The sequence below is a fragment of the Cavia porcellus genome, unplaced genomic scaffold (assembly GCF_034190915.1).
Source record: "Cavia porcellus strain 051 isolate PalLab524CR breed Dunkin Hartley unplaced genomic scaffold, mCavPor4.1 scaffold_18, whole genome shotgun sequence".
NCBI lineage: Eukaryota > Metazoa > Chordata > Mammalia > Rodentia > Caviidae > Cavia > Cavia porcellus.
Window position 1 is genome coordinate 38,650,260 of NW_026947501.1, and position 8,509 is coordinate 38,658,768.

The window sequence follows — 8,509 nt, forward strand, 5'->3', positions numbered from 1 at the left end:
GGGGACTAGGGGTGGGGGCGGGGCGGCGGGCAAGAGGGCCGCAGCCTGGGCGGGGCTTCCCACCCTCCCGCAGTGACCACTTTGATGTTGTCTTCTTGCGCCCCTCCTGCCCCAGAGGTGTTTAGTAATGGTTTTGCCTGAGAAGTGGGCTTTGGATTTTGTCACTTTATTATTTTTTTTTGTAAAAGTAGAGCCGTTGATTGTCTTTCTAAAATCATTAAAAATGGAACCATTGATGAGAATTGGGAAAATTTGGAGTGCCTTTGATTTGAGGTGGTAGAAGGTGAAACCCATAAAACAGTTGTGTTTTCAACCTCGACGTGAGAATATCGTTTTTTGCACACGTATGTTGGAGGAGATTGATCAAACGAGGAGTTAGAACTAGGTCGTTTGTGGCTGCCTGTTGCGCCCCCTCACTGCCCTGCAGTCTCAGGAGGGTTAAAAGCCAGCTGTGAAAGCCCAGAGTTCCCAGGACAAAGGTTGTAGAGTGTGGCTATGTCAGGTGCAAAGTTCTGTGTGTTTCATGTGTTTCACTGCCAACAAGAGGAGCTTATATAAAATGAGCAATATAAGCAAGCGTGCAGTACCTGCTAGCGTGCAGTCTTGACTGGGGCTAGGGGACCAGTTGGATTCAGCAACTAAACGAGGTTGGCTTGCACCAGCCCCTGGATCAGGAGTGAACAGACCTATGAACTGCACAACCATTGCACAGAATCAACTACACTAAACTAGGGGTGAAAGTATTAGGGAGAGGGCATGGTCCTCAATCTTGCAGCAAACCAAAGCAAGAAATTGACAGTGAGAATGTGGCCTCAGCATGGTACCCCTTTAAAATAAAGCTAACAGTCATTGCAGTGCCCCGCTAGTGGAAGGGGGGGGGCAGTTACAGGTGTGGGGAAAGAGAAAGAATCAGGATAGGGGTAACCCTTTGGTCTTAACTAGGCTTCAATGTAGCTTTGTTTCTGGGGCAGGCAGATAAATGTGGGAGACTTTTTAACAGTTAAACTTGGTTCTGAAATTTCAGAGACCTTGGGTATTAGCTGTGACATTGTTACTGGGCAATATTACCATTCAAACCTTGACATGTGAGGTAATGTCCCTCACCTTCGAAGAGTGTGCTCTAGAGAAGAAGAAATGACCTAAAGTCAGATCCTACAAAAGGGAAATGGGCAGGGAAAGTTGGGTGTGAGTGGGGATAGAAGCGGCCAGGCAAGAGTTTCAAAATGGAAGAAAAACCTCTGCATGTGGGTAGGGAATTAGAGACCTCATGGTACTTTTAAAAATTCTAGTAGAGGAAAGATACAAACAAGACAAAAGACACATTATATATAAGAAAACATTGCATTGGATTAGTTTTGAAACAAATCAGCTTATAACAAGTACAGTAGGAGTTCAGGTGAAACTTCAAAAAACTGGGGTGGTCACCCACAAATCTCCAGGGGAAACATTTTGAGTCTTACTCATTTGTGAGGGCTTTGAATATATTTTTGAAAAGCATTCAAGTCTTGATCTGTAATATGCAGTGTATTAACTATTTTATTCTATTACTTTGTTATGAGATTTTGTTTTATCTTTTTCCATAAGAAAAGCAATAAGAAGATCCTGAGATCAAACAAGAAGATAAAGAACTCTTAATATTTCTTATTTATTTCAACTGCCTCTTATCCTAACTGTCTTTTGGTATTCTGTTAGTCGTTTCGCCCTTAGGAGATCTAAAAGCACTGAAAAAAAAATACATACATTGGCCAGATAGAGAAGGAGGACACACATCCTCAATTGGTGAGGGAGTATACGGTCTTTCAGAATGGAAATTTATGGTATGAGTTAGAAACTCTCCTAAAATACATGCTTTTTAGGGAACTTAATAAATAACTGGACATGGAGACAAAGTATGGGCAGAGTTTTACTGTTACTGTAACGTTAAAAATGGAAAGAGAGAACCCAAATATCTAGCAACAGAGGATTGATCAAATACAACCATGCAAATGATAATGTATTAGGCAGCCACTAAACAGAAAAAAGTAGACATATTATTATGGCTATGGAGCTGTGTTCAAAATACAGTATTGGGGGGGGAGTGATTACTGAGAAGTTGGCATGATACAGAAAAAGTCAAAGATGTTTATACCAAAACATTAACTGTATTCATCTCAAAGTGATGGGATTTAGGTGATTTCAATTTTTTTCTTTTGTGCTTTCTTATTTTTTTCTCAAATAATCATGCCTTGCTTTCATAATCTTAAAGCACACTTTGAAAAATCGAACAGCCGTTAAAGCTGCATCTTTGGTCTGGAGATTTAGAAGGAGCAGTTCTTCCTTTGGGACTCCGTGGGAGGGGCTTGGGAGGGTGGGCTCCCCCAGGAGGGCGAGTCAAGTGGCCACTAAACCTAGCTGGGCAGATGTTTGGTGGAACAGAATCCCGCATATGAGGCAATCTTAAATGAACTGAATTTATTTGGCTCGTGGTTCTGGAGACTGGGAAATCCAAGAGTAGAGCACGTGAAGAAAGCCTCTTGCTGTGTCACCTCCACACTGGAGGCACCAGAGAGAAAAAGAGGAGGAGGAGAGGGGAGGGGGAAGAGGACTAGTATCAACATGAGAGTGCCCGCAAGACAGTACTGCACTCTCTTTCACAACAAAGCCAGTCAGTCTAGAGGTGACAGGCTCACTGCACGGTAGTGACACTGACATGGACCCGTGGTTCCCTCCTAAACCTTCCTCCTCTCCATACAATCACCCGCGCCTTAACGTTTTTAACATATAAGCTTCAGGTTAGCCATTCAAGCCACAGCAGTGGACTAATTAGAATGTTCTTCCAGAGATCAAGCTGACAAAAAGGTGTTCAAATTAGTCAATGTTTTCTAACAGCTAAGCTAATTAATCTGGATTCTTGATTTACATCTCAGATTCTTTCATTTGTGAGGTGGCTTAAAAGGCTTCTCATTTAATATTGTGACAGCAGTGAGGACCTGGTTCAGGCTGTGTCATCTTGTTAGGAGGTCACAGGGCCTCTCCGGACCTCATATTTAATATCTATAAAATGGGATAAGATGTCTACCCTATTAAACTGTTGTAAGGATTAAATGAGATAATAAATGTAAAAAATGTTTTGAAACATATACATATATTGCAGCCAGGCATGGTGGCACTTGCCTGTCATTTTGGCCCTTAGGAGGCCGAGGCAGGAGGATCATTATGAATTTGAGGCCAGCCTGGGCTACATAGTGAGTTCAAGGCCAGCCTGAACTACATAGAGAGGCCCTGTCTCGAAAAAATCAAGCACAACAAAATTTTAAAATAGTGTTTATTTTAAACTGAAGAATTAATTTTAGGGAAAAAGAAAATCAAAGTTTTAGACCAAGCTTGATGAAATAGAATTATTCTATTTAGGTTCCCTCTCTCTCTATTTTATTTTTTTATCAAGGTATTATATATACCAACTTCAAACTTTCCTTGCTGAATTGAACATTCAAATGGCTGATCTGTCGGTTCAGATTTCGCTGGGAATAAGCCTTCCGTCCTGGGTGCTCCTGTTCCAGGCAGATCCACCCCACAGCTGTCATCCCAGGACTTCCTGTCTCTTCCCTGCTGTGCTGGACTCTATTTTTTTGGTACCATGGTTGCACTGTGTCTTTCACTTCCTTGTTTGTATGGAACACATCTCATTCTATGGTGGCAGAGAAGGGACATCACAGTGGAGAGAAACTGAAGAACTTACAGATCCAAAACTTTCTTTATTCTATCTTCATTTTTTTTAAACTTAAGAAAGACTTGCAAGAATATCACAAAAAAAATCTTTATACATTTTACCAGTTGTTAACATTTTCCCATATTTGCCCTCTCACATCTTTTTCTAGCTTATATGTGCATACATCTCCAAAAATCTGAGAGCCAGGTGCAGTTATGGTTGTGTTTGAATGGTAGTTTGGCTAAGCACAGAATTCTAATCTGGAAGGCATCACCCTCATTTTGAAAGCATCGATCCACTGCTTCTGCTGCTGCTGTTCTTGGAAGGCTGGTGCCATTCTGGTTCCTCTCCTTTGAAACTGACTTGGGTGTTCTGTCCATGAAATCTTTGAGTTTTCCTTGCATCTTTTTCCCTGTAGTTTTGGGGTTTTTTTTGGTATCAGGAATTGAACTCAGGATCTTGCGTTTGCCAAGCAGGCGCTGTGCCACCAACCTATGTCCCTGGATCCTTTCATCTTTGATGTTCTGAACTTTTATTGTGCACCTGTCTTTCATTATGTTAAGAGGCTTTCATTATGGCCACTCCTGACCTTCAAATCAGGGAAATTCTTTGATAATTTTCCCTATTCATTTTCTCATTTTCTGGGACTCCTTTTAATAAGATATTGGAATTCTATATTGATCTTATGATGTTATTCTCTTTTTTCTTCTAGTTTTCCATTCTGCCTTTCACTTTACTTTCTAGGAGACAGTGCCAACTTTATCTTTTACTCTTTGTATGAAATTCTTAATTTTATAAATCCTTTTTAAAAAATTTCCCAAAACTCTGTTATATCATCAGGACATGTCTTTTCTATGGCATCCTGTTCTTTTGGTTTATATGCACTATAGTCTCATATCTGTTTGGACACATTAACTATAGTGGCTTCCCTCTTGATGTTTCTTTTGCTCTTTGTGTTGCCTCGTCGATCTTAGTTCATTCTCTTTTTATTTTAACTTTTTTTTTGTACTGGGGATTGAACTCATAACTTCACACTTCCCAGGCAGGCGCTTATGCCACTGAGCTAAATCCCCAGCCCCTTATTTTGGACTTTGTATTTCTCTTGCTTGATAATTCCTGACTCCCTGTGTTCCAGGTTCATAAATGTAAAGCACTGAACAGCTCACTGGAGACTCCCTGGACTGGGTAAGGCTGCCTGGGAGGGTAAAGGTACAGAGCCAGCCACATCATTAGGACAATCTGTAAGCCTTTCCTCAATCCGTAAGCATTCTTCGAAGAGGAATCTCATTTTAGAAGTTCAAGTATGGCTTCCAGCATACTGGGACTGAATGAGCGACCATGCTGGAGATACCTGGTCTCAGCTGTTAGGCTTGAGCTTACTACCTCGGGTTTCAGAAGGGTCTCACCTCCCTGTCCAGCTATGCCTCGTGTGGCATTTTCTACAGCTGTTCTGTTCACTTCAGAAACTGAAACTCCTGTCTTCCTCTGGGGTAGGGAAAGGGCAAATGCTGCTCCACAGAGGCCAGTTTATGAGACTTTGACCAAACTCTCTACTTTGCAGCCCTGCCCTCCACCCTGGGCTTGCAAAGTGTTATGCTTCCAGTGTCTGAAAACGTCCTGAGTTCTGTGGTCCTGGTTGGGTAGTGTAGCAAAGGAGTGTCATGGAACTATCACATCATTGCCTCTTCCCAGGGCTTCACACTGATCACTTGTTTTGGCTTTTCCTGTAGTTAAGGAGGATAAGTGACTAAATCATGGTAAGTGGAAGTATGACTCCTTCCAGGCATGGTGCTCATACACAGCCTTCCAGGCCTCTCCAGATAGGGTGGCTCAGAGTGCAGCCTTGAGGCCTCTGCACTGGAAGAAATCCTAGGGGATGAAACCAGCCCTTGGGTCCCTGAAATTTTTTTTCTTGTATTTTACTGCTATGTTTTGACTATAATGCTCTCTGCTTAGATGCAATCAATCCCTGTTTCTCTCTTGTTTTTGGCTTTTATTCATGCGTATTTGTACTACATATGATTACATTCATTGCAGGGAATTGGTACATGTGCATAACACCTTGCAAGATGTTATCAGTTCTACAGAGGAGGGGAACAAGGGTGGGACTTGCAGGAACCTGGGAGCAGTAGACAAGGAACAGAAGCAAAGGAATCCCAATGTTTGCTACTTTGCCTTCTGGTTAGGGACAGGGAGAAAAGAGCAAAAGAAAGAACTATTTTGCTATTGTTTTATTCTGCTCTCTAACCCCATTCCTAAGAATGCATTCTAGTTTTTTTTTTTTTTTTAATGGTGAAAAAAATGGCTTGTGATACTTAGCTTTCAATCCCTGGCAAATAGCTGATATTTTGCATTTAAAAGGTGAATTTTGGCACACGGTTCCAGAGGTTTGTCTGTGGTCGCCCTGCTCGGTTGTCTGTGCCTGTGGTCAGCAGAACATCACAGCAGAAGAGTGTGAGAGGCAGCTGCTCACCTCATGGCAGATGTGAAAGGGGGTCTTTGTAACAAAACCTCTTGCTAAAACCCCATTAAACTTCGAATCTACGCGAGTCAATCCATTCATGAGGTCACAGCCCTTGTGTTCTGTTCATTTCCTAAAGCACCCCCAAAACCTGCTGCACTGAGACCCAAGCCTGTAATATGTGAACTTTTAGGGATAATTTCAGCCCCAATACACAAGACTGAAAATGGTAGAAAACATAAATGACTAGAAATTCAAGTCTTGCCTAGATGAGTTGGATGTTTATCATCTTATGTTTGGCTGACACATACAGCTAAGCACAGATTTGAGGCAGGCAAGGGTGCAATCTAAAGCCTACCTCTAGCATATAAGTATTTCTGATGTTTCCTGTTTCTAGAACATAAATGCCAATTTCACGAGCTGCAGGGCAGCCGTTGACTCAGAGAAGTTCCCCTTTTAACAGGTTACCCTGGGAGCTCTTCATCAGCCCTATCCCAGTTTTAAGGTGATGCCAGGAGGAACCTACTTACCAAGACCTATACTCTATGGTCCCCCAAAATCTCCTCCCACCCCTACTCCGTCCTACCCCCTGGGGGAATCTCCTAAACGATTAAATAGAGTTAACTGAAATTGATGTAATCTATTTCTTTATTACCAGAGTGATTTGCATTTTGAAAGCTTACTGTTGGACAAAGTATAATTATGCAATTTATAGTTGATTTGCATATGATATATGTGGGTCGTTAAAAAAAGAAGAGCTAAGATTAGGGCTTGAAGCATGCATTGCTGCTGTGAGAAAATCCAGCCAGCTACATGGTCCTTCCTCCTCCAGGCTCGTATTCTGCTGGGAACTGTCTGTTCTGTCTCTGCCTTGTGCAGATGACCCTGTGGACTGGCTGGTGCCAGTACAACATTGTACCAAGCTGTTTTTTCCAATGCATTGAGATCTTTATCTGCAGGAATAAGCAATGGCTCAGGACAGTCTTCAGAGCCCATTTGGCATTCAAGCTGGTGTCTTCATGCCGATAACTATCTTTTCAGCAGAGAAACCTACAGAAAGTGGCTTTCCATACAGCTGGAAGGAACGTATTCTGGGACTGTTCTCTTTATGCATTGCCTCCCACCCCTGTACCAACCCACTTCCTGGGGGAATTTCCTGAATGATAATAAACAGCCCTTCTCTATTCAACCAGCCAGCTTTCTATGTGTCTTTCCTGGAGACAAGGAGGAACACACAGTATCAAACCACAAAGTTACAGGAGTATAGTTATGGGAGGCAATGGTTAGTGACACTGTTTAACAGTCTTAAATTGTAAACTTCACATTTCCCTCCCCAGTGCTTCCTATCACCTCATCCCATGCAGTCAAGAAACCCTATGGGAACTAAGCATGGCGGCACACCCTCTGTAATTCCAGCACCTGGAAGGCTGAAGCAGGAGGATTGCTGTGAGTTCAAGGCCAGTCTGGACTACATAGTGAATTCAAGACCAGCCTGTACTAGAGAGACCCTGTCTCAGAAAAGAAGGAGGAGGAGGAGGGGAGGAGGAGGAGAGGGAAAAGAAGAAGAAGAAAGAAAAGAGAAGAAGAAGAAAGAAAAGAAAAAGAAACCATGGGGGGTGGGGTGTTGGCAGCTTCCTTGCAGATAACCAGGCCTGCCGCTGGTCTTCTAACACCAGGAAGAGAAGTCAGGAGGCCTCCCGAGTAAACACTTTAAAGGCAGGGTAAATAAGGGTGGAAGAAGCAAATAAGTCACCTTTCTCAGAGTGAACTGTTCCCTCCCATGAGTGCTTCAAGCTACAGTGACATATGGCTGATTATGGGACCGCAGCCTTGGCTACAAAGTGAAAATGCAGGCCTTTTTCAAAAAGCTGAAAAAAGCGCCCTTAGAAGCCCTGAAATATAAAGCATTTTCTTTCTTTTGTGCTCTCTGATTTTGCTATTTATTGTAGCTCTTTCCTAGGGCAGAGAAAGGGCTCCTCCCTCCAGCAGCAGGCCAGCGCAGCAAGGGTGCCTGGTGACAGGTGCACACGCAGCAGATGGCAACCTGAGTGCCAGGCAAACTCAGTACCTGGGCTGGGGGTGGGTCAGAAGACTACCCACAGCAAACTGCCCCCACCAAACTGTCGTGGTGCTGCCAAGTTAGGGTAGGGGCTGCTGCTGCCTGCCAGGCTCTGCCAAGGAAGTGCCCCAGGGTTAAACTCGGGTCACTACTGTGGGCAAATGGTGACAGCAAATATGGGCCTGGTCCAACCCACCCCCGCTGTAGACTGGACTTAGCTGCCAGTTTGGATGTGTGCAGGAGGAAGGTCACAGTGGGGAGGACAGACAAGGAGAGGGATAGGCTGGGCAGAGCCCCAGGT